The sequence below is a fragment of the Heterocephalus glaber genome, unplaced genomic scaffold (assembly GCF_053883595.1).
Source record: "Heterocephalus glaber isolate CG9 unplaced genomic scaffold, H.glaber_assembly_v1.0 deba00000071, whole genome shotgun sequence".
Lineage (NCBI taxonomy): Eukaryota > Metazoa > Chordata > Mammalia > Rodentia > Bathyergidae > Heterocephalus > Heterocephalus glaber.
The window spans coordinates 10958070-10983972 of record NW_028258137.1 but is presented as its reverse complement, the minus strand read 5'-3'; the positions used below and the strand labels follow the sequence as shown (position 1 = coordinate 10983972).

Sequence of the window (25903 nt, the reverse complement as noted above, 5' to 3'; positions counted from 1 at the left end):
AAAATTTAGAACTTTAAATGACATCATTAAAATGAAAAGTAGTCCTTAAACAGACCATATTTACAATGCATATAACCGATGACCAGAATATATAAAGAATTCTTAGAGCTCATCAATAGACAACCCAATTAAAATGTAGACATAAGAAGATGATAAATAGCCAGTATAGCACAAGGAATGGTGTGCAACTCTAGAATCAGAAAAATACTACTCAGTACAATAATAAAATTAAATTATACACTCATTAGGGAGATGAAGTTAAAAGTTTTAAAAGCCTTGTCATGACTTTTTCTTTTTGTTGGATTCTCCCCCTTTGCGTTTAATTTCTCACGCCCAATGGATTCATTTTGCTGGGTTTCCTGGGGTTGTGATCCTCATTGTCTTTTCCTAGGGTATTGTCGAAAATTTTTTGGAGGGTCAGTTTGGTATTCATGAAGTTCCTGAGGTGCTGTTTATCATGAAAGTATCTTATTTCTCCATCAATTTTGAAAGATAGTTTTGCAGGGTACGTCAGTCTGGGTTGGAGGCTGTTTTCCTTTAGGGCTTGAAATACATCACTCCAAGCTCTTCTTGCCTTGAGGGTTTGCATTGAGAAGTCTGCTGTGATTCTGATGGGCTTTCCTTTGTATGTGATTTGTTTCTTTTCTCTCACTGCTTGTAGAATTTTATTCTTCTGTTGGATTTCTGGAATCCTAACTATTATATGCCTATGTGTAGATTTTTTTTGATTAAGACTACCTGGAGTCCTATATGCCTCACTTATCTGTATGTCAGTTTCTTTTCCCCTCCTTGGGAAGTTTTCTGCCATCACTTCTGTGAAGAGTTTTTTATGTCATTTGCACCCTCTCCTGTTTCTTCATTGACTCCAATCAGTCTTATGTTACTCTTCTTTGCATAGCCTAGCAGCTACTGGATTGATTTCTTGTGTTCCCTTACAATTTTAAAGCAATTTTTCTTTTCGTCCTCACTAATTCCAATCTTATCTTCTATATTTGAAATTCTATCCTCACAGTGGTTCATTCTGCTGCGCAGACTTTCGATGGAGTTTTTAATCTCTTGGAAATCTGTTTGTATCTGTTTTATGGATTCCATTTGTTTCCTATGTTGGGATTCCATGATGTTCCTCAGATCCTCTATTTTGTATCTGTGTCCTCTCTAGATTTATTAATCATGTCTTGGACCATGAGCAAAATCTTTGCTGTTATCTGAGTAATTATTTCTGATTTCATTTTTCCCAGATCCTCTTTTGTTGCCAGTTCAGAGAGTCCAGGTGGTTGAGTAGCTGAGTGTTCTATCACATTTCTCTTTGAGGTTGCTGTAGTTGGTCTGGAACTCTGTTTTTGAGGCTTGCTTATATGTTTTCTCATTTCCACGGTGGGGGGGTACTTCTGGCAACCACGTGGCTCACCTTCACTGCCCTAGGAGCTTGGGATGGCAGTGGGGGAGCTTTCTTCCAGGTTCTGGGACCGGCTCAGCTTCCCTGCTCTAGGAGCTTTGGATGGCAGTGGGGGAGCTTCCTTCCAGGTGCTGGGATTGGCTTACCTTCTCTGCCCTAGGAGCCTGGGATGGCAGTGCGGGAGCTTCCTTCTGGGTGCTGGGACCGGCTGAGCTTCTCTCCAATCTATTTCTTTTGATTGGTGAATTGAGGCCATTAAAATTGATGGTTATAACTGATATGTATTAACATCATTGTCATGTTATATCCTGTTGTTGGCTCTTTTTTATTCCCCTTCCCTCTCCGTTTAATTTCTTGTCTTACCTGATGGATTTGCTCTGTTGGGCCTCATGGAGTTGTGGCCTTCATTGTCTTTTTCTAGAATATTGTTTAGAATTGCTTGGAGTGTTTGTTTGGTATTCATTAAGTTTCTCAGGTGCTCTTTGTCATGTAAGTATCTTCTTTCCCCATCAATTTTGAAAGATAGTTTTGCAGGATACATCAGTCTAGGTTGTAGGTTGTTTTCTTTTAGGGCTTGAAATACCTCATTCCAGGCTCTCCTTGACTGGATGGTTTGTGTTGAAAAGTCTGCTGTCATTCTGATGGGCTTTCCTTTGCATGTGATTTCTTTCTTTTCTCTAAGTGCTTGTGGTATTTTGTTCACCTGTTGGGTTTCCGGGATCTTGATTATTATTTGCCTAGGTGTAGATTTTTTTTTATCATGGCTAGTTGGAGTCCTATATTTTTTGCTCTGTTTGGGAAGATTTCTCTCATTAATTCTATGACAGTGTTTTTTTATGTCACTTGTACTTTATCCTGCTTTTTTTTGGACTCCTTTCAGTCCTATATTATTCTTCTTTGCATCATCTAGGATCTGTTGGATTGACTTCTCATGGTCCCCTACTATTTTTAAGAAATCTCTTTTTTCATGGTCACTGACCACCATCCTGTCTTCTACATCTAATGTTCTGTCTTTAGATTGGCTCAGTCTGCTGTGTATACTTTCAATAGAGTTTTTAATATCCTGGGTATCTGTTTGAATCTGTTTCATTAATTCCATTTCTTTCCTATGTTGGGTGATCATGGTTTCCATTTCTTTCATATGCTGGGGATTCATGGCTTCCATCATGGTTCTGAACTGATCTATTTTTTTTATCTGTTTCTGTACTAGAGTCTCTAATCATGTCTTTCATTCTGCTCACCATCTCTGTAGTTATCTAGGCAATTATTTCTGTTTTGAATTTGTCTAGAGTCTCATTTATCTGTTTTGTTACTTCCTGTGTTATCACTTCAGGGTGTCCAGGTGGTTGAATATCAGACTTTTCCACCTCGTTTTCCCCAGAATTTCCTTTTGGTGAGCTAGAAGTCTGAGTTTGTGCCTTCCTTAAATGTCTTCTCATTTCTATTTTTGTTGTTGGTACTGTCTTTGGTTTAATTCCTGGGTTGATACTTCGAAATTGCTTATTGTAAATATCCTTGTTGCTTGTATTTAGAACCCTTATGGAATGATTGCTTCTCAGAGCTGTCTTCCAGATATAGCTCATCTTTAGGTTTTGAGTCTCTAATGACTCCGAGGCTATCTCATTTTCCTTATACCAGGAAGGACAATCGACTAGATCAATCACAACACCTTAGCCCAAGTGATACAATCAGCAACACCATAGCATCAAGCACAGCTTAGAAAATGACAATTTGTATTAGTTATTAATCTATCACCTTTAATCATGTATATTAAATCAAAATCAAGGACCAGCCCAACATATGTTTATAGTGAATAAACTCTTCACTATGGCAACTTTACCCTTGGGATGGAGACTTAGAAGGAGTTGGGGAGGAATAGTTAGGTAGAAGTATAGGGAAAGATTAGGAGTGAGGCCAGAGGACACAGGAAGATCCTGCAAACTCTAGGAAACTGTTGAAGACAAGAAGAAAAGAGAAGAACAAAGACAAGAACAGAACAACCTATCACCAATAGGGAAGCTAGAAACTGTATTCACTTTCCTTTGAAACTAATGACAATTGAGAGAAGGAAAAAGAGAAGAAAAGAAAAAGAAAGAAGAAATCTGAATTAGGGCAGGAACAATAACAGAAAGGAAGATGAAGAACAGTGTGTGAAAGCAAGAGAGTGAGAGTGAGAGAGAGAAGGAAAAGAAAAAAAAGGATAAAGGAGAAAAAAAGAAAAGTTTCAAAAGAGTAGAAAAACAAAAACTTAAAATTAAAAATTAAAAATAAGAGAAAAAAATAAGTTTGAAAATTAAAAAAAAAATGAAGGGCCTCCTTCAGGGTATGTCTCTGCTGTCACAATAGACAAAATGGGCAGCAATGTGCAGATCTAAGTCAATTAGTCTCACCAAGCCAGCAGCAGACCTCTGAGATTCAGGCTGATTTCTGGCTGCAAGGCCCAAGTTGAGCTCCCTGACCCCCTGCAGGGTTGAACTCCAGGCAAGGTTCTACTGCAGGTTCCAGCTGCCCTTCCTCTGAAGATAGTCCAGGTTCTGATGGGAGGTGATGATCCCTCCAATTTACCAGCTACAATGGTCTGGTTTGCCTTTATTGCAGAGATTCTCTTCACTTTTCCAGTGGGCTTCAGTTTTCATCAGGGAGCCTGAGAGAGGCCCTCTGTCTATTGTTCACTTCTGCTCTATCTTCTGGAGCTCAGGACAGTAGCTTTTATGACCCCCTGTGCCTCTGCATTGTGGATCCAGGTACCAGCGCAGCCAGGAGGGCGGTTGCTGGGGTGGTGCTACAGGCTGCCGGCTCCACTCTCACTTGGAGGTTCAGGGTGGGGGTGGGGCAGCAGCTCAGCTCAGCGTGGCTCATCTCCCCCCCTCCCCACTTTGTCCTTGAACCCTCCACTTTCTCCACTACTGTTGCTGCAAGGCAGACACAAATAGATCCCTTTGATTTTCTCAGTATTTGAATTCAGAGGGGTTTGATTTGTAGCATAGTTTGTTATGATTCACCTATGGATTCAATTTTAGCAGGACCTTGGGATCTGAACACCTTGAAATGGCTAAAAATTCTGCCTTCCAGCCACCTTGCCTCCATTAGTAGTTCTTGCTTCTCGTATTGGTCCTGCTACTTTTTCAGAAAAACTCCCAGAGGTGGAGATGTGTGGGCTTGAGTAATTATTTTTTGCATTCAACCAATTATACATTCCATTTTCTTTTGCTAGCTTGCACTATTGTCATATCTGGGTAGTTTCTCCTCATGCCTTTCTCTTCCATCGATAGCGAGTTTTTCCTACACATTACTCAGTCAGGTTGAGCACCTGCCCCCAAGTGCCCAAGTATTTGTGCTCTTTGTTCATCTCCCTGTGGAATTTAGCCCATTAAGACTTGTTTGTATGTATTACTGTTTTATAGCTTTACAGAAAAAAATATTTTTATGGCTAAATTGAAATAAATGATTGTCTTTTACACTGTTCTACATCTTCACTAGAAATAGACCTCCCCTGATAATTTAAAAGCATTTCTTTTGCAATTATGAACTCTGACTGGGATGACTTGGAGGATTTATAAGGTTTGTATTGTAGAATTCCTTTAAATATTAAGCAGACACTAGAAGAATATTGGATGTGCAATTGGAATTTTGGAAGCACCAAATCTACCACTTATTAATTTTGCAATTCTCTGCGTATTTTTTTTCAGAAGGGAAAAAGTGATTGACAGTGAGCTCTCAACACACCCAGGCAAAAGACACAAATCCTGTGAGGTAAGTAAAAGATAAAGGACTTAACTGTGTAGTGATGACTAACCAAGTTGGGGGTTTTCTGCAGTGTTCTACTTTTTGAAGGGGCAGCTTGTGTGGCCCTTAGTTCCAGTGACAATGTCTCTCCCCAAGTGACCCAGTCTATGTGGAGGGGTGTTAGCAGGTACATTCTCTAGGAAGCTCAATCTGAGTCCAAACAAAGCTCATTCAGCTGACAGCCCGTCTCTTCTTATGACTGTGGAGAGACACCTATAAATCTGCTGTGTAATGTATTCTGGAGCAAACAGGTGAAAAGTTGAATGAACCAGCCAGTTGTCCTAGGGATGTTATGTCTGTCTTTTATCACTGTATACACTTTAGTCCTAACCTCTCCTAAGAACATACAGTGGGACGTAACAAATCAAAGATCACTTCACTCAACCTTTTAACCTGATCAACCCATACAGAAATGGGCTCTAGGCCTTTCTTAAGTCCTGTCTCGATACATGTGTAAAACATTTAAACTCTCCCAGCAAGTAATTATAAATATTAAGTACAAGCAGTTTTATATATCACTTATCCCTGAATAAAGCTGTAAAAATAAACTCAGCACCAAGTTTCTCACTACTAAAGTGGGATCAGTAGTAATTCTTCACTCATTGCCAATGATAAATAATCATGAACTTGCTTTGAAAAAAGGCAGAGAGCTAGTCATATTAAAATGTAAAGAAATTTCATAGGGCTTTTGGATTTGGATGTGATACAATGATTGTATTACCCATTTGTAAACACTATCATATAAACAAAGGCTTTAGGTGTTGTATTGTTAGGCTTGGCTATTTCAAATTCTTAGATTTTATTTAATTATAAATTAAAATTATTTACTAACTTATTCATCTAAAAAGTTGTATTAATGAAGTTCCATGTTCCTCATTTTCTATAACATCAACTTTTCAATATTCCACATATATATATGAAATTACTCAGTACTTGTCTTTCTATTCTGGCTTATTTCACTTAATATATATTTCCAGTTCCATTCATTTTGCTACAAATGACATGGTTTCATGCTTTTTTATGGTTAGGTAGATTTTTAGATTTAAGGGGCATTGGCTTTACATTCATGAGAAGATTTAAGAGAAGATATATGATCTGGTCTACATTTGGTCAAAGTTTTTGGTATGGTAAGAGGAAAGTTTATGCTTTAAGTAGTTAGAACCTATAGAAGGACTTTAAGAGAGAAGATTCATATTCTCTGTATTTTTTTCTAAGACATAAATATTTTCATTTGTCTTCATACCACTTTCATATTTCTACATCTTTCAGTTAAAACATTTTAGAGCTAAATTTATTATATTTAAATTATATTTAATAGTAACAAAAGCATAATATTGCTTTTGCTTCGATGGGTACATGTATTTTAATGTATCTCCAAAGCCATCCTTTTGTAAGTTTGCATTGAAATGCATCTGTTTTGCAATCTGCTTTGTAACATGTAATGTTATAATATAGGGAAGGGTGGATGGACAGTCATTCACTGTAATGACTATGAAGGAAGTATTTCACATTCTTCAGCTTCTTATAAGTTAAACTTGATAGCCTATACTGAAATAGACTCAGATAATGATGACAGTGATGTCTATGTGTTGATTTACATATGGAAATACATGCTTTTATTGAGAGATCATTTTTGGATTTGTCAGTTTTAGATTAGCCCCTCTCTTCCAGGAAGTTATAATCAATTAGAGTAGAGTGAGATGTAACTCTGTGAGTCACAAGTGGATTCCAGGATCACTTAAACTTTGCCACAAATGAATTCTAGTATATCTTCATTCACTTATATATTTATGTTAAAGCAAAAATTGAACATGGCAGAGTCAAACATCCAGGGAAGACTTTATTCAAGGCTGTTCCCATAAGAGAGAGGCTAGAACTAAAGTCTGACCTTAACTCCCCTGGAAAACAGGATGGGAGAGTTTTTAATAGCTGAGGTATAGGGGAAATCACAGATCATCAGTGTTTCCTCGTTGACCCCACCCAAAGGAAAAGTAAATTTTCTCTTATATTCATGGCAGAAGGTAGTTTACCTGGAGCAAACTGCCCCTGGAAGTTAGGCCCCTACCTTCCAGAAAATGGAAATGGGTGTTCTTTATCTTGATGTTTGCATTCCAAAGACAGACCTGTCTCCCAAGTCCTTGAGGAAGAAATTCCTAGTTTGCAAAAAATGGGCAAGAGGCTTTTAAAGGGATTTACATGTAAAAGAGGCAGAGAAAGAATTTACATTACATATTTTCTAAAAAAATGATCCTTGAAGAAAACAGAAGTCAGAGCCTAGACTCAGGAAGAAGCCTGTGTCAAATCTAATCAAACCAAGGGGAATCTTTAGCCCTCTTGGTCATACACATGCTTAAAAGGAGTATGTAAACCACATGAGGTCACATTACATGTTCATTCAGTGACAAATTAATAACACCCTATAGAACTTAACAGTTTGCATAACATTTTTTAATATGCCTACATTAGTCAGCTTTTCTGTTACTGAAACAAAATACCTAATACACACATAATTTAAGGGAGAAAAGGTTTATTTTGGCTCATAGTTTCCTTCCATGGTTGGCTGGCACCAAGGCAGAAAGGCATGGTGGAAGAAAGCTGCTTGCCTCCTGGTAGCTAGGAAGCATAGAGCATTGTAAAGAAAGCCAATGAGAGAGGAGGAAGCCAGGGAGAAGAACACACCCTTCCAGGTCATTCCCCTAGTGACTTACATCCTCCAACCAAGCTCTACCTCCTAACAGCAATCAACTATGAACTCATCAATATCAATGAGATTGTGCCTCATGATATGATCACCTTCCAAAAGCCCCACCCCTGAACACATAAATTTGGAGGGGACATTTTTGATCCAAATCATAACAATGCCATTTATTTTTATCTTCACAGCCACCCAATGAATAGTATATAATTATAATACCCAAGATGTATGTGAGAAACTTGCTTCTCAGAAATGATGAACAAATTAACATGATCATATAGCTGGTGAATGAAGTGGGTGGTATTTTGGGATGTCTGACTCCGATGCTCTTTTCAGCCTACACTTCTGATTTTAAAGGAAATTAGTGATAAATTTTTCTGGAAAACAAGAAAATAATTGCTCTGTCATTATATTTTGTGATTCCAGATTCCTATATTTTTCTTCATTAAATTTCTTTAATGTAAATAAAGTACATAATGTTGGAAGATAATAATTGAGCTATTAGATATTTATAACAAAAATTAATTATTATGAGTTACCGTGTCTAAACAATATTCTATGAAATAGTTTTGATAAGGGAGAGAAGATCTGTCTGAACATCATTGCTTAGAATCTCTTGAAATATTTGTACCAGCTTTCTAAGTGTCCCCTTGTTTACCAGCAGTGCCAGGACAAGGTCATCTGCTATGTAGATCTGTCATGGCCTGCACAGCTCTCTTTCCTCTTATGTGCTGAGCATGTTCTTACTTGAAATTTTCAGTTATTCCTTTGTGTATCCTCCTTCTCACTCTCCCTTTTTGAAATATATTGCAGTTTTGATTTCCTGCCATGGTAATGGGTTATCTTTTATAACAATTGATAAGTGCTTTCACATGGGGGAAATGCTGTACCATTCCTGTCAGCCTCTGGGTAACAGCTTAGAAGCCCTATTCATCCAGTTTCTTAACTATGTCAATAGTTCAGGAGACCTTGTCATCTGTTTTGCAGTGTCTGATGGTATTTTCAATTCATACAATACAAGGTTGGAATGTTATTGAGGTGAGCAGCTCAGCAACTTTTACAATTGGGGACAGAGGAAGATGGCATCTATAATTACAAAGGTTGGTTGAAAAGGGAGGATGGGGCAGTTTCAGTATATAGTGTTGTTCTCTGGTATCATGATAAAATTTTTGGATCTGAAAGCTATCATCTAGTGACTGTAATCACAGTGGCTCTCAACTAAGGGGTTTTTTGGCAGTGTTTAAATATTGTCATAACTGGAGACATACCACTGTTATCTAATGTATATAGGCCAGGAATGCTGTGGAACACATCCTTCTATACATAGGAACCTCCATCCCCCAGGAAAGAGAATTATCTGCCTTAAAGTATCAATGGTACCAAGATTGAGAATTCCCCCCAAATTAGCTCTATTTTAATACTACTAACTTATTACATTATTATAAATATTACTGTTTATAGTACTTTTCAGTATCTGATGTTTTCTTGTTACTTACTTTTCCTTGTATGCAGTTTCTCTACCTTGCCTGTGTTGACCATTCCCAATTTTTCATTAGACTGACAATGTGCTCAGTAAGAATTTCTTGGACATTATTCGTTTCACTGCACTTGTTTCTTCTAAACAATAGGAAAATGACACTCTAAGTGAGCTGAAAAGTTGTAGTACAACATGGCAGCAGTTATTATCAAAATCTTGGTATCTTAATGTATAAGTCAGTGTCCCAGTCTGCTGGTGTTTTGAGTCACTTTAAGCAGAACAATTTGGAACATTGATTTGTGCTTACATATCCAAGTGAAGTGTCTCCTGTATTCCTCATGTTTCAAAAGATTAGCAGTATTTTCCTGGTAGTATTAAATTAAGTGCCTGGTACCAAAGAACTTTGCCCAGTTCTCTAGTTTAATTTTCTGAAGTTGTAGGAAAAAATAGCCAGGAAAATTAAGATTTCAAGCCTTGGTTACTTTCTCCATGCTGGGACAAAATACCTGGCACCCACAAGTTAAAGGAGGAAAGATTTATTTCAGTTTACAGTTTGTAGAGCTTTCAGTCCAGAGTCAGCTGGCTCCAAGACAGGGCAGCATGGCAGAGTGCCATCACGGAGGAGAAACAGTCTATGGTAAGGCAAGCATAAGGCAGCACCAGCAAGCAGCAGCAGCTTGCCTTTCCCTTTTATTCCACCCAGGCTATAAGCCTTTTGGGTGGTGCCACCCATACCCAGGATGGGGCTTCTGTCTTCAATAAATCCATTCAGCCACATTCAGAACTATACTAATTCCAATCAGTGGACTAATTTAGTATCACACATTCTTAATTCAAGTATCACATGCCCTAGCTCCAGTCAGTTCCTAAAAGCCCACCTATGAGCACATGAGGCTTTGGGGGGACATGTAGATACAGGCCATAACACTTCATAACTGCTAAAGAGTGTATGAATATTTATTCTCATAGATTCTTGAGCTTCTCTAAGAAATTTGTAGATGTGGCTTATGTATCTCATCATTCCTTTTGCCTTTTTCATTTTAATTAGGCATCATCTATGTGTATAAACCTCAGTTTGAATTTTGGTGACCCATCCTTCATGGTGAATTCTTCCTGGAATCTAAGTAATAGCTATTTTGATTAAAATTTTTAGAAAATGCTGTTATCCTCCCCCTTTGATGTGCATAGTTAGAATGGGTTAGTAGCCAGTAATGAGTTGTTTCTTTTTAAATTACCCAATAAGGTACAGTTTTAAATATTTTCAGTGTGGTATCAGCCAGTAAAATACAATTTAACACTTTCTAAAATCTGAGGAGAAGCAGTATGGATTCCAACCATCATTTTGGGTAAAAGCTTTATGCTTTAATTTACACATATATTTATATTAAATGTGCTTAGTGTTTTCTGACTTATAAAGCATTTTCATTCTTAATCTCCATAACCTCCTTTTCAGATACATAGAAAAATATAGTTCAAACCCAGTGTGCTTTCTTCTATAGTATGCAAATTTTACCTCTGAATAGCCCCAAGCAGACAGTAAGCTTTTGTAAGGCTGGAAGCACATTTTATACTTCTTTTCATCACATCAGTGCCCTTAATAGAAAAAAGTAAATGTGTTTTTGTTGATTTATCCATCATAATGTTTTAATACTGGGCAACTCAAAATACCTAGACAGCATGCCAGATTTCTTTTAAAATTAAGCAAATTATAAATGTTAAAGATCCTAATGAATCAATTCCCAATATATGTTTATAGATGTGAAATCTAGAAGTTGTGAAATCTGCAAGTTGTTATGAAATATGTTTCTCTGTGCCTAGTTAAAATTCAGCTTTATTTCAATTCCTGAAACCTAGTCTGTTCCTTGTACTGCTGGAGGTAAAATTACAGAGAAATCATCCCGTTATTTGCAAATATAAAGAAAAGCATGAATTGGCTGCCATTTAGGCTCTCCAGGAATTGCTTTATTATATTTTTAAAATTTTTATAAGAACATATAAATGTATGAAGAGACAGTCAATCTGGAAACAACCAACAAACTACCAACATTGTTAGTTTTTCCATTATCATCTACTGTTTTTGAACACATCAAATTTTTAGCTATTTAAAATATTTCATCACATTTGAGAGACAGCATTGTGTCAAGGGCCATTGTGTTGGAGTAAGATGATATGGATCTGAGTTATACTTGTGATATTAAACATTTGTCTGAATCTCAGGGATTTGAATTAATTATTCATCCTTACAACATTTATAAAAACCAAATGAGATAATTTATGAGGTAATTATACTTTGAAAATTTTAAATTGAAAAGCATTAAAAATGTTAGGTATTTATACTTGAAAATTTTGGGAAATGGTTAAAATTACTTTTCATAGATTGTTCCAGATATGATTGCTGCACAATAGATTACTTCAACATTTACTGGTGCAAAGCAACCACTCTTTGAGTGGCCCACACTTTCACACTTTCATGGTTCAGGAGTTTGGAAATGGCTTGCCCAGGTGGCTTTTTGGGGGGTTTTCTTATGCAGTTTCAATCTGATGTTGTTTGTGGATATAGTCATTTAAAAACAACTCTGTGTGTGTGTGTGTGTGTCTCCAAGATGGGTTACTCATGTGCCTAAGAGTTGAAGTTGGACTGCAACTGGGGTTGTGGGTTTAGAACTTCTTCACTCATCTTCCCAAATGGTGATCTCAGGTCAGTCATTTATTAAATGAAGGCTAGATCTCCTAGTATGAGCACCTCCAGAGAATCAGATGTAAGCTACATCATCTTTCCTTACCTAGCCTTGGTGGTAACTCCACAATCACTTCCTTTCCATCTTATTGATTCCATACTAGTGACTGATATCTAAAAGAGGATAGACTCCTTTCTCTCAATGAGAAGCAGACGTGTTTTAAAACTACCTTTGTCATTAGAAAATTCATGGCAGGGAAAGAAAAGGGGAGTGTTTTAGAAATGAGTTAGACCACAGATTTTTTAAACTCTTTTAAGAATATTTTCTTTTTTCTGGTTATATTCTGTACTAACATCATTATTTTGGTGGGTTGGTGTGGGGGAAGGTTCAGGTCCCAGCTTTTAGAGAGAGCCATCTGTCTCTTTATGAAAATTTTCTATGTTCTATTATTTGAAATGATGATCTTTCTCTAAATATCTATTTTTCTTTTGCTGCATAATAAGATGCATGATATATTCCTGTAGAATTGCATTTCATTAACTTGTACTTTGATAACTTTCCATCCTCAGGAACTCTGTAATCAATAGGCAAATATTTCTAACCTTTCAGCAGGTTAGTAACCTTATGACTTGATTCTATTATTAACATTATCCCTTTCAGAGGCCAATTATCTCAGTAGATTACTAGTGTTATCTCAGGCATCCCAGGTGGGGATTTTCCCAGCCTGCTTTGTGGCAGTCCCTCAGGTATCTCACAATCACATCTTCTCTGTCTGGCACTCTTATAAACTGACTTCCAGGTGCAACTTACTCTTCCAGAGAAGGATAAGCTTATTTGCATCCATATGTGCTTTGTCATGTAGAAGGATTGGCAGAGAAAATTGCTAGTGGTACAATTTCTTGCCTCTAGGTGAAGCCAAACCTCTCACTGTGAAGTCCAATGGGCATATTTTGAGTAGGCTGCGTGCCAAAGGGAGAGCTCTCCTGTTGCCTTGTTTTCAGCCAAAGAGCATGTGTTTTCTGTAAGATCCTCAGAATTTCCAGAACTCGGTTAAAGAAGTTGACTGAAGTGGTAGTCTTTGGAAGAAGTATGCCAGTGTGTGCTTTTCATAAAAGAAGAATACAGCTAACATGTCTCCTAGTGACATGATACCTGGGGAATAACATTTTTGTGGTTGTTGTTTTAAATCCAGCTCCTATGTTCAGCCTTTTTGTTTGAGATCTTATGACTCTTACAGGCCCCTTCCTGTGGGATCCATGGTGAAACGTTCTCAGCATTTCACACACCAACATAGCTACTACCATAAACTGATTGGGAAAGTTTCCACAATATTTCGAGAGAAGGGAAAGATTTAAGGATGCCATTGTTATCAGAAAATTATGGATAATGTTGATTACCTTACATGAATTACCAAAATTGATCATAATGACCACTGTTTAACATTATTTATTCAACACTGTGAAAAGTCAGTTCCTGAGGCAGAAAGGGTTTGGCTATTAAGATGGTGTTTGCTTCACTTTCAAATTCTCACTCCTTGCTATGTGACCTAGGACAAGGCATGCTTCATATCTAAACTGTAGGATCTTTGACTATAAATTGGAGCTGATGTTTGTGGGATCATTATCAATATTAATTGATGTAGTCCATGTGAGGAACAGTGCTCACATGATTCCAGATTGTCTTAGAAGGTGAAGTGTGGTTGGAAATAATCATTATTATCTGACTCAATAGAAACATTAATTTTAAATTATAACTCTAGTTGTTTGTGTTAAATAAAATATACTATTACACATTTTAAACACAAAAGCAATCAATCTGAGAATAATTTTTATTCCTCACTGGATTAACCAGGATTTGGTCAGGAGACTGGAAACCACTGTTAATATTCAAAGCTGGATGGGAATTGATATGGGGAATTAGAGGCTTTCAAAATGAATGAAAGGACTGAGGGAGAAAATGTCTCCAGTAAATTCAGGAATTTGGAGACCTTTGCCAGGAAGCCTATTTGTCTGCATCCCCGAAGTTGGTGATTTGTGGGAGGGCATTCTGAAGGCTTGGCTAGTTGTCACTTCTGCCATTTGCTGAACACTTCAGTCTGCCTGACACTGTTGCATGAGAACCAGAGGCTATTTCTGTTCCACCTCCCAAATCTCCTCATTTTGTTCAAAGAACAAAGAAATTGATATGCATTTTTTGAAATATTTTATATGTGAATTAGTATCTGTTTGAAAATAACTGCAGACTTGAACATGGGGTATTATGAGTGGTTTTGGTAAAAATGGCAATCTACTTTTGAACCATGAGGTCTGTCTTTAGAAAAATTCAATAGGAAAATAATAGACTGAATTTTATTTATTTTAAATTTTATTTTATTGGCACATTTTAGGTATACAATATAATGACATTCATCATTGGAAATTTGCACCTTGACATAATCTCTCTTGGTTCTTAATTGTTCCTCATTCCACTGCCCTCCCTTCAACCCCTCCATTCCTCCCCATTTACAAAGATTTTGTTTACAGTCTTTCATTTTCTCATCTTAGTTCCATTCCCTGCTTTCCTTTCCCCTACCCCTCCCATTTCCCTTTCCCCTTTGTCCCTTTTCTTCCTATTTCACATTATCTATTATACCTTCTAGTCCTTATTTACACTTTCAGTTTCTCACACTAGAGAAACTATTTGGTATTTACACATGTGTGTCCTATTCATTTCACTTAAGAGTATCATCTCAGTGTGCATCCATTTAGCTATAAATGTCTCTAGTTTCTCATTCATCATAGCTGAATACTATTCCATTTAATTTTTTAAAAACTACATTTTCTATATCCAGTCTCCAGTTGATGGGCACTTGGGCTGCTTCCAAGGTATAGCTATTACAAATCATGCTGCTATTAACACAGGTACACATATATCACTATGATGCTTTAATTCTTTGGGGAAGATACCCAGCGGGAGAATAGCTGAGTCAAATGGGACTTCCAGTCCTAGTTCTTTGAGGTATCTCCATAATGATTTCACCAGTGCAGTGACTGCACCAGTATGTACTCCCACCAGCAGTGGAGCAGGGTTCCTTTTCCCCCCCGGCTCCCCCAGCATTTGTTACTGGCTGATTTCATGATAGCAGCCATTCTTTCTGGGGTGAGGTGGAATCTCAGCATTGTTTTCATTTGCATCTCTCAAATGACCAGTGATATTGAACATTTTTTCACATGCTTATTTGCTATTTCTACTTCTTTGTCTGAGAAATGTCTGTTCATATCAGATGCCCATTTTTGAATTGGGTCTTTAAATTTGGGAGATTTGACTTTTTTAAAGTTCTTTACAGATTCTAGACCATAGACCTTTCTCTGAGGAACAGCAGGTGAAAATATTTTCCCACATTGTGTGTTTTCTCTTCACACTGTTGGTGGTTTCTCTTGCTGTGCAGAAGCTTTTTAATAAGAAGAGATCCCACTTGTTGATTGTCTGTGCTAGTTCACGGGCAACTGAGATTTTGTTCATGAACACTTTTCCTACACCAGTGTCAAGAGTTCTACCTAACCTCGGTTCCAGCCAGTTTAGTCTTTCTGTTTTAATATTTAGATCTATAACCCATTTTGATTTTAGTTTAGTGCATGGTGAGAGATATGGGTCTAGTTTTAATCTTTGGCAAGTTGAAAGCCAATTTTTCCAGCACCATTTATTACAGAGGCTATCTTTTCTCGAGTGGGGGTGTTTGGCTCCTTTGTCAAAGATGAGGTGGCTGAATGTGTCTGGAGTTGTTTCTCCATCTTCTAATCTGTTCCACTGGTCCTCAGGTCTGTTTCTTTGCCAGTAGCATTGTTTTTATCACGATAGCTTCATAGTATAGTTTCAAGTTAGGGATTGTCATACCCCCTGCCATATCTCTGTTGCCTAGAATTGCTTTTGCTATTCTGGGTCTCTTCTTGTTCCAAATGAATTTTTGGTTTGTTTTCTCAAGGTCTGTAAAGTATGCTATTGGGATTTCAATTGGGATTGCATTGAATCTATACATTAGTTTTGGAAGTATGGCCATTTTCACTATGTTGATTCTGCCTACCCAGGAGCAAGAGATGTCTTCCCATTTTGTGATATCCTCTTCAATCTTTCTTTTCAGAGTGCTATAGTTTTCAGAGAAGAGGTCTTTGATTTCTTTCATTAGGTTGATTCCTAGGTATTTCAGTTTCTTGGATGCTATTGTGAAAGGAATTGTTTGCCATATTTCTCTCTCAGTGAGTCTGTCGTTCATGTAGAGGAAAGCCATTGATTTTTGAGTGTTGATCTTGTATCCAGCTACTTTACTGAATTTGGTAAGTAAGTCTAGAAGAATTTTGGTGGAGTTCTTGGGGTATTCTATATACAGTATCATGTCATCTGCAAATAATGACAATTTGACTTCTTCATTTCCTATCTTTATTCCTTTTATTTCTTTCTCTTGTCTAATTTCCATGGCTAATATTTCCAAAACTATATTGAACAAGAGTGATGATAGTGAACATCCTTGTCTTGTTCCTGATTTTAGTGTGAAGGATTTCAGTTTTCGACCATTTAGTATGATATTGGCTGTTGGATTTTCATAGATGGCTTTTATCAGTTTGAGGTAGACATCATCTATTCCAATTTTTTATAGAGTTTTTATCATAAATGCATGTTGGATTTTGTCAAATGCTTTTTCTGCATCTATGGAGATAATCATATGGTTTTTGTCCTTGGCTCTATTGATATAGTGTATTACATTGATTGATTTGCATATTTTGAACCATCCCTGCATCCCTGGGATGAATCCCACTTGATCAGGGTGTATGATCTTCTTGATGATCTTCTGCATTCTATTTGCCAGTATCTTATTAAGGATTTTTGCATCTATGTTCATTATTGAGATTGGCCTATAGTTCTCTTTTTCGGTTGGGTCTTTGGTGATGCTTGCTTCCAAGAATAAATTTGGGAGTATTGCTTCCCTTTCAAGTTCATTGAAGAGTTTAAACAGTAGTGGCAGTAGTTCCTCTCTAAATGTCTTGTAGAATTCAGCAGTGAAGCCATGAGGGCCTGGGCTTTTCTTAGTTGATAAGTTTTTAATTACGTTTTCAATTTCATTGGTTGATATTGGCTTGTTTAGAATTTTTAGGTCTTCTTCGTTCAACTTTGGTAATTCATATGTATCTAGGAATCTGTCCATTTCTTTTGTGTTGTCCATCTTATTGGCGTATAGGTTCTGGAAATAGGTATTGATGTTCCGCTGGATTTCTGCTGGGTCTGTTGTAGTTTCACCCTTTTCATTCCTAATTGCATGGATTTGGGCCTTTTCTTTCCTTTTTCTGACAAGGTTGGCTAAAGGTTTGTCAATTTTGTTGATTCTTTCGAAGAACCAACTCTTGGCTTCATTGATTTTTTGTATTGTTCTCTTAGTCTCCATTGCATTGATTTCTCCTCTGATCTTTATAATTTCCTCCCTTGTATGAGCTCTGGGATTGTCCTGTTCTTCCTTTTCCAGAAGCTTGAGATGCAGCATCAGGTTGTTTAATTGGACTTGTTCTGTTTTCCTAATATGCATATTCACTGCTATGAATTTCCCTCGTAAGACTGCTTTCATTGTGTCCCATAGATTCCGATATGTTGTATTGTCATTGTCATTTAATTGAAGGAACTGTCTGATTTCTTCTTTAATTTCCTCTGTGACCCATTGGTTATTCAAAAGTGTGTTGTTCAATTTCCAAGTGTTTATGAAATTTTTTGAGTTTCTTTTGTTATGGATCTCCAATTTCATCTCACTACGGCCTGATAATATGCAGGGGATAACTTGAATTCCTTTGCACTTACTTAAACATGTTCTATGTGTGAGTATGTGGTCTATTTTGGAGAATGACCCATGTGTAGGTAAGCAGAATGTGTATTCTGATTTTGTGGTGTGGAAGACTCTGTAAATACCTGTTAAGTTCATTTGTTCAAGAGTTTGATTGAGTTCTAGTATTTCATTACTTATTTTTTGCCTAGTTGATCTATCTATTTGTGACAGTGAGGTGTTGAGGTCCCCCCCTACCATTGTATTAGTGCATATATGACTTTTCATGTCCGTTAGTATTTGTTTTATATAGTTTGGTGCATAGATATTTATGACTGTCATCTCTTACTCTTAGATTCTTCCCTTTACAAGGATGTAGCCTCCTTCTTCATCTCTCTTCATCAGTGTTGGTTTGAAATATACTTGATCTGCAAAGAAGATAGCTAATCCTGCTTTTTTTCGGGTTCCTGTCATATGGAGTATTGTTTTCCACCCTTTACCTTTCATTCTATGAGTTTCCTTTTGAATTAAGTGTGTTTCTTGTGTGCAGCATATTGTTGGATTTTGCTTCTTGACCTATTCTGCCAGTCTCTTTCTTTTGATTGGTGAATTGAGACCATTGACATTGATGGTTTTAACTGAAACATATTGACTTGTCATTGCCATGACTTTTTCTTTTTGTTGGGTTCTTCCCCTTTACATTTAATTTCTTGTCATGCCAGATGGGTTAATTCTGCTTTGCTTCCTGGGGTTGTGATCCTCAATGTCTGTTCCTAGAATATTGTGTAAAATTCTTCGGAGTGCTGGTTTGGTATTCACGAAGTTCCTAAGGTGCTTTTTGCCATGAAAGTATCTTATTTCTCCATCAATTTTGAAAGATAGTTTTTCAGGGTACATCAATCTGTGTAGGAGCCTGTTTTCTTATTTCTCTTGAAATACATCACTCCAAGCTCTTCTTGCCTTGAGGGTTTGCATTGAGATGTCTTCTCTGATTCTGATGGGCTTTCCTGTGTACGTGATTTTTTTTTTCTCTTACTGCTTATAGAATTTTTCTTTTTTTTTTTTTTGGTACCAGGGATTGAACTCAGGTCCTGTAGAATTTTATTCTTCTGTTGGGTTTCTGGAATCTTAACTATTATATGCCTATGTGTAGATCTTTTTGATCAAGGCTGTTTGGAGTCCTATATGTCTCACTTGTCTGCATGTCAAGTTCTTTTCCCCTGCTTGGGAAGTTTTCTGCTACCACTTCTGTAAACAGTTTTTTTTATGTCATCTTCACTCTCCCCTGTTTATTGACTCTGATTAGTCTTATGCTATTCTTCTTTTCATAGTCTAGCAGCTTCTGGATTGATGTCTCATGGTCCCTTACTATTTTAAAGGAATTTTTCTTTTCCTGGTCTTTAATTGCAATCCTATCTTCTATATCTGAAATTCTGTCCTCACATTGGCTCATTTTGTTGCATAAACTTTCAATGGAGTTGCTAATCTCCTGAAAATCTCTTTGCATCTGTTTTATGGATTCCATTTGTTTCCTATGTTGGGATTCCATCATGTTCCTTAGTGCCTCTATTTTCTTTATCTGCATCCTCTCTAGATTTATTAATCATGTCCTGCACTATGGCCACAATCTCTGCTGTTATGTGAGAAATTATTTCTGATGTCATTTTTTCCAGATCCTCTTTCATTGCCAGTTCAGGGAGTCCAGATGTTTGAGTATCAGATTGTTTAATCTTGTTTCCCTTTGTGGTTGGTTTAGGTGATCTGGAAGTCTGGTTTTGAGACTTGTTTAAGTGTGTTCTCATTTTAATGGAGGTGGTGGTGGTGTGTTGCTGGTGCTCATGTGGCTCACCTTGGTGGTGCTGGTGTTGGTGGTGGTATGGTGGCCTGGAAATTTCACCTCCTCTATGCTGGGGCACCTTTACTTCTCTGTGCTGGGTGTGGTGGTATGGCAGCTGGGAAGGTTCATCTCCTCTGTGCTGGGGGCAGCTCTGCTCCTTGGCACTGGGGGCAGTGGTTACTGTTTCTCTTAATACTTGCTCTTTCCCTGAAACATTTTCATGTTTTTTTTGAGACAGGGTCTCAATATGTAGTTCAGGCTGGACTTGAACTCATTATGTAGCCCAGGCTGGCTTCAAACTCAAGATGAGATCCTGCCTCAGCCTCCTCCTGAATGCTCTGCATTATAATATCCTTAAGGGCAGGCTTAATTCATCTTTTTTTCTCTCAAAACACTTAGTGGTACTTCATGTACACATTTCACTCAATAACTGAGGAGCAGCTGGACACTTTATCATTTACCACACTTAAGTTATGTGGTATAATAGAAATATTCTCAATGTTTAATTTAAAAATAAAAATGATCACAGTAAAAGGAATATTGCCATTAATTCCCTCCAAAATATTCCCCCTTGCTTCAAACACACTTATCTCAATTTTCTTGCCATTTTGTGAAGCAGTTATGAAAGTCCTGTTTCATGAGTATCTGTAGTTGAACTGTTGTGACTGCTTCAGTGCCCTGAATTGATTCAAAACATTTGTCTTTCATGGCCATTTTGACTTTGGAGAAAAGTCAGAAGTTACATGGTGCCACAACACATTGGAATGTTTTTATTTGACAGAAATCACAGTAAACATTTTGAATCAATTCAAGACACTGAGACATCCATGACAGCACAATGAAAGACATGAAAGAGATCATCCAGAATCACCTGAGACAATGATAAGAATGATGGGATATGTGTGTTCAAAATGAGGGGAAGTATTTTGAGGAGATTAATGGCAATAGGTTTTTTACTATAATAAAATTTAAAAACCAATTTAAACATTCACCATGCATTTCTATCACTCCTGATAAATGATGAGTGCACCTTGTGAACATCATTGTTAGAGGTAAAAAAGAAATCCAAGGAATTAGGTTACTATGAAACTTTGAGTCATGGATTGAATGGTGGCCTGGTCTTAATTCTTAGAATCTTGTGAATGTGACTTTATTTGGTAAAAGGGTCTTTGCAGACATAATTAAGTGAAGATTGTTAGACGATGAGATCATCCTGGACTGTGTAGATGGTCCCTAAATGCAATACCTTTCCTTATAAGAGATACATAGCGAGATTTGACAGGGCCAAAGACAAGTGACCATGGAGATGGAGGTTGGAGCAATGCAGCCATAAGCCAAATCCTACCCACCAAAGATTGTTGGTGGTCAACAGAAACTAGAAGAGGTAGAGAATAGACCTTCTCTAGAGCCTCAGGAGGCCATTCAGCCCTTCAATACTTTGATTTTCAACTTAAAACTGTGTAAGAGAAAATTTCTATTGAGTCACCAGTTTGTGGTAACTTGTTATGGGCAGTTCTATAAAATGAATGCATCTTAGTTCTGGAAAAATTTTCCCCAGAGACCACCCACCCTGTGTCTGTAGAACCTGGGAGATGGAGTAGGGCTGTGGGCTTCCTGGTCTTCCCTTTCCTTCCTTTTCTTTTCCTTCCTTCCCCTCCCCTTCCTTCCCTTTCCTTTTCTCTTTCCTTCCCTCCCTTTCCTTGCCCTCCTTTCCTTTTCCTTGCCTTACCTTCCTTTGCTTTCCCTTGTCTTCCTTTCCCTTTGCTTCTAGTCCTTTCCTTTCTCTTTTGCTTTTTCTTCCCTCTCATTCCTTCTCTTTCTTTTACTTTTTTTCCTTCCCTGCCCTCCCCTCTTCTTCCCCTTCTCCCTCCTCCTTTTTCTTCCTCCTTCTTCCTCCACTTCTTCTCTTCTTCCTTTTCCTCCTCTTCTTCCTCCTCCTCTTCCTCATCTCCTTCTTCTCCTTACCTTTCTTCTTTGTACTAGAGATTGAACCCAGGGCCTTCACACTGAGCTACACCCCAAGTCCTTTTATATAAGTTTTTAATTTTGAGACAGGATCTCACAAAATCACTAAGTTTTCCAGGCTGGTCTCAAACTTACAATCTTTTTGCCCAAACCTCCCAGAGTATTAGCATTACAGGTGTGCCTCACCATGTCGTCTGGTGTTCCCTTTGCACACAGCACACTAGAAGGCTGCTCCTCTGTACAGATTTTGGGGGTATGGAGAATGTATCCTCATTGAAACAAGATTTTAGCTGCTGTACTGGCCAGAGATCAGCTCAGCTGGGAGTTAAGGAATGGGGAGGAGACACTGCCTGTCACAATCTCCTCCTTTTTGAATGGTCTGCTGGAATCCTGCATTTATTATGTTTTAGAAATTTTTTCCCTATAGGGAAACAAAGGTACTCATAGATAACACACAGGATAACATTGGAACAAATTTATGACCCTGCAATAGAGAAGGGAATTATGGTAAAGGAAATATTTGTTACATAGACAGATGCTTCTTGGAAGAAGTAAGGATTGAGCTGGGCCATGGAGAAAAATAGTGGCAAGTGGAAAGGAATACATTTTAAGTGGCAGCTCAGAGGGAACAATAAGCAGGAGGGAGGAAATGTAGTGTCGCTTGAAGGGATGATCAAGAGAACCACATTTAATGCAAATTAGAATGATGAGTTGCCATCAGAGGATTTTTGGGTCTGTTAATCTGGTGATTTATTGTATCTGATGAGCAAAGTAGGGCTATAATCATTTAAGGGGTTATTATTGGTCGGGTGTGGATGACATCTATCACATCCATGTCTGCTCCCTGAGCAAATCTTTCCTGACTTCTCCAGGCAAGGATGATTGCTTTTCATCTACTTTACCCTATGCATAATCCCATCACTGCTATTAAGTGTCTCCCTACATGGTTTGGAGTCCTTCTAGATTAAAAAGATCCCATAGAGAAATGTATTTCAAACACTTAGCATGAAGCCTGGGTTCAATAGATAATTTAATACCTCTTCTGTTGAGCTCAACTGATTTTCAGGAATGACTCCTGTAGAAGACTAAAGAGTTGCACTCCAGCCCTAAGAGCTATTATCTCTTCGTAAAAATGAAAGAGTCTTTAATAATTGTCATGTGTGGGAAAACCATGCCCATGGTGTCTAGCTCAGGAAAGCACTCTCACATTTTCACTGTCTGCATATGGCTCTCCAGGTGGGAGGAATATCTCCTTTGAGTCAATGTAAGTTTTAGAGAAAAAAAGTAGATAAAGGCAGAGAATGGCCCCTATTTGGTGAGGACCTGATTGTGTACTAAAGTTTATATTTAAGATCATGTGCTAGGAAGAATTTTTATGGCTTGGAAATTGCTAAGCCTGTGTTTTTGTTCACTTCCTTTTTCATATGTAATGGGCAAGGGTGAGGGAGGGAATGTAAGGGCCTTCTTTGGCCATAGGTTTACAGAAGGGATTGGTAGGAAACATGCAAATTGCCCTTTTCTATGGGAGACACTAATGGGAAGCCCTCCTTGCATGGAAATATATAGGAATGGGGACAGGATGGAAGGAGAGTATAATGTGACAGTCACTTTATGTATAGTCTTTGCTTTGGAAGCTACTAAATGTCCATGAATGGAGAAAGCATTTGTTATGGTGGACACATAAAACAAAATTCTTGCTTTTAAAGTAGTGAATGAAAGAAGACAGGAAATGCACCTAAGTTCCTGAGGTGTAAGTTGTATTTCCTAGCTTTTATATACCTTTGTATTTTGCAAGGATCACTCCCACAGTTTAGAGTGTTGGCTTTGTTCTTGCTTACCATGGATTCTTCTTTCTACTTATTAATAATTCAGATACATTGCCTAATGACATGTTCCCAAGTATTTGGACATATTTAGTTCTTTAGAAAAATAGAGAATATTTGAAAGCTGGCAAAATTTGATGCCAGCAATTCTGCATTTCACCATGTCACTGCCCATGCTGGGCATTGATATTTGAGCCTCTTTGCTTTCCTAGTTGGAAACTTTAGAGTATATAAATATTTACTTTAGATCTTGGCTTACCCTATCCCTGTACAGAGTGATTTGATCAGGATTATAAATACAGGATATTGTGAAAAATCCTGTCCTCACAATAATCCTGTGTCCTCCTCTTACCAGAGGTGACAAAGGCCTGATTCTCATTGTAACAAAAATGATTATATATGTTTCTGCCCATCATCTTTGTCATCCTGGGGCTAAAATTAGAAGACCAGGTGGTTACAGTGTTTATTTGATTTTTAAAGGATAAGCAGTTTTTAAAAAATAAAAATACACTTCACCAAATCACACATGCAAAGTAGTTCAATAGAATAGAAATATTCATACAATGTGGATATAAAGGTATGTTAGTCAGGGTTCTCGGAGAAATAGAACGAATAGGATGTAGCGATATATAGGCAGATAGAAACTGATTGTCAGGGGTTGGGTCTTGTGATTATAGAGGCTGAGGAAGTGTAGTTCCAGTCCTAATCCAAGGGGCCTGGGGACCTGGAATGCTGTCTGATGACAGAAGAGCTCAGCTCAAAAGAGAAGAATAAATTTGCCCCTCTTTCTTTGTCTTTTTGTTCCATTCAGGTCCTCAGTAGATCAAATGATGCCACCCACATGGGTGAGGACAATCTTCTTTACTCAGTCTATAGGTTCCATGTTAATCTCATCCAGAAACACTTTAAAAGACACACCTAGAAATAATGTTTTACCAGCTATCTTGGAATCCCTTGGCCTGGGCAAGCTGACATATAAAGTTAACCATTGTGCAAGGAATGTTTTAAATGTCATAAAATGCTTTATTCAATAGGAAGCTGACTTAAGTGGATATACATGGGTGTTCAGGAAGTGATGGTGACATGTGATATCTGATTTGTTAAACTTTCCTGGAGTATAGTCACAGATATGTCAACCTTTATACCTCTCTTTGTTTTGCTGCTCACATGAGGTAGAAGGTGCAATTATCCACTTTGTGTTGGGACATCTTTTTATTTCCTATCTCCATTAGTAAGCGTTCTTATAAACTTTTTGAGGAAAGAAATAAAAGTAAGTCTTGGCATATCTATAATAATGTCCAAAATGAAAAATACTGATGATGTATAATCATAGTAAAGAATCTTTATGTGCTGTGGGTGGGAGCACACATTGGTACAACTGCTGTGGAAAACTATTTTGTGCATTTACTAAACTAAGCACATCCACACCCTTCAGCCTGGCAATTTCATTGTTAGGTACATAATCAACTGAAATGCCTATGGATATTCACCTAAAAACACCTACTAGAACGGTCATAGCAGGAGTATTTGTAATATCTCCCCAAATAAACCACTAAATATCTATCAATAGTTGAATAAATAAATATTCATAAAATGAAATATCCTACAATAATGAGAATGAATACAATTTATCGTAGACAAGAATAAATCTACCAAGTAGAATACTGAGTAAAAGAAGCCAGGTAAAAATAGGCATTAAGTAAAGTAAACAACATTTACTGGTAAACTTATCTACAATTTTAGCAGTCAAGTGAGTGCTCATTGGAGTAATAATGGTGAGGAGGAGGGGGCGGCTATTGGCTGGGAGGAGGGGCGGATCTGATTATGCTGTAGATCTTTTCTGAGTGATGTTTATCCTGTGTACTTGTGAAAATTGATCAACCAATATATATTTTTTTGTTTTACTTTTAATTTTTTGTATTTTCTTGTTTGGTATATGTTTTGTCAGTCTGCCAATAAATATTTCATTTGTTGACTTTTGTCTATTACTGTAACTCAGTAGACCCTTTTACTTAATAAAAGCAAACACAAACTTATTGTTGTGACCATTCTGATGGTTTTATTAATCACACAATAATTGGATAAAATAGCTTACATTTCCTTATACTTGTATTAAATTCCTTTTAGTAATGAATGAGAAAAAATTTCAGAGAAATTAGAAGTCACAGAATAAGATAATTTGATTAAATGACCTTTTAATTGGAGTAACTGTTTAAGAATATTTGCAAATCTAGAATGAGATCTTTTCTGATAAAATGAAAGTAGTCATGTCAACAAAAATTTAAAAATCCAAAGTATTTAAGAATATGCTAAAGCAACACTTTGACAAGTTTTAGAGATAAATGATAATCTTTCACAAAAGACAAAACAACAGATAACTCAGAGTAATCTTGTTAAGACAACAGACAATACATGTTCTTAGTTTGTAATGACAATTTGATTTATATTGTATATAATACTTGCCAAT

The 25903-nt window shown here is 37.3% G+C and overlaps 1 long non-coding RNA gene across 1 annotated transcript in view; it reads left to right on the top strand.

Moving 5' to 3' along the window:
• LOC147830602 (uncharacterized) overlaps positions 1-25903 on the top strand; it is a 626443-nt gene that overhangs the window by 184307 nt on the left and 416233 nt on the right. Inside the window, exon 2 of the long non-coding RNA XR_015448536.1 lies at positions 5086-5149. This is a non-coding gene — a long non-coding RNA (uncharacterized LOC147830602). The remainder of the gene's footprint in view (positions 1-5085; positions 5150-25903) is intronic.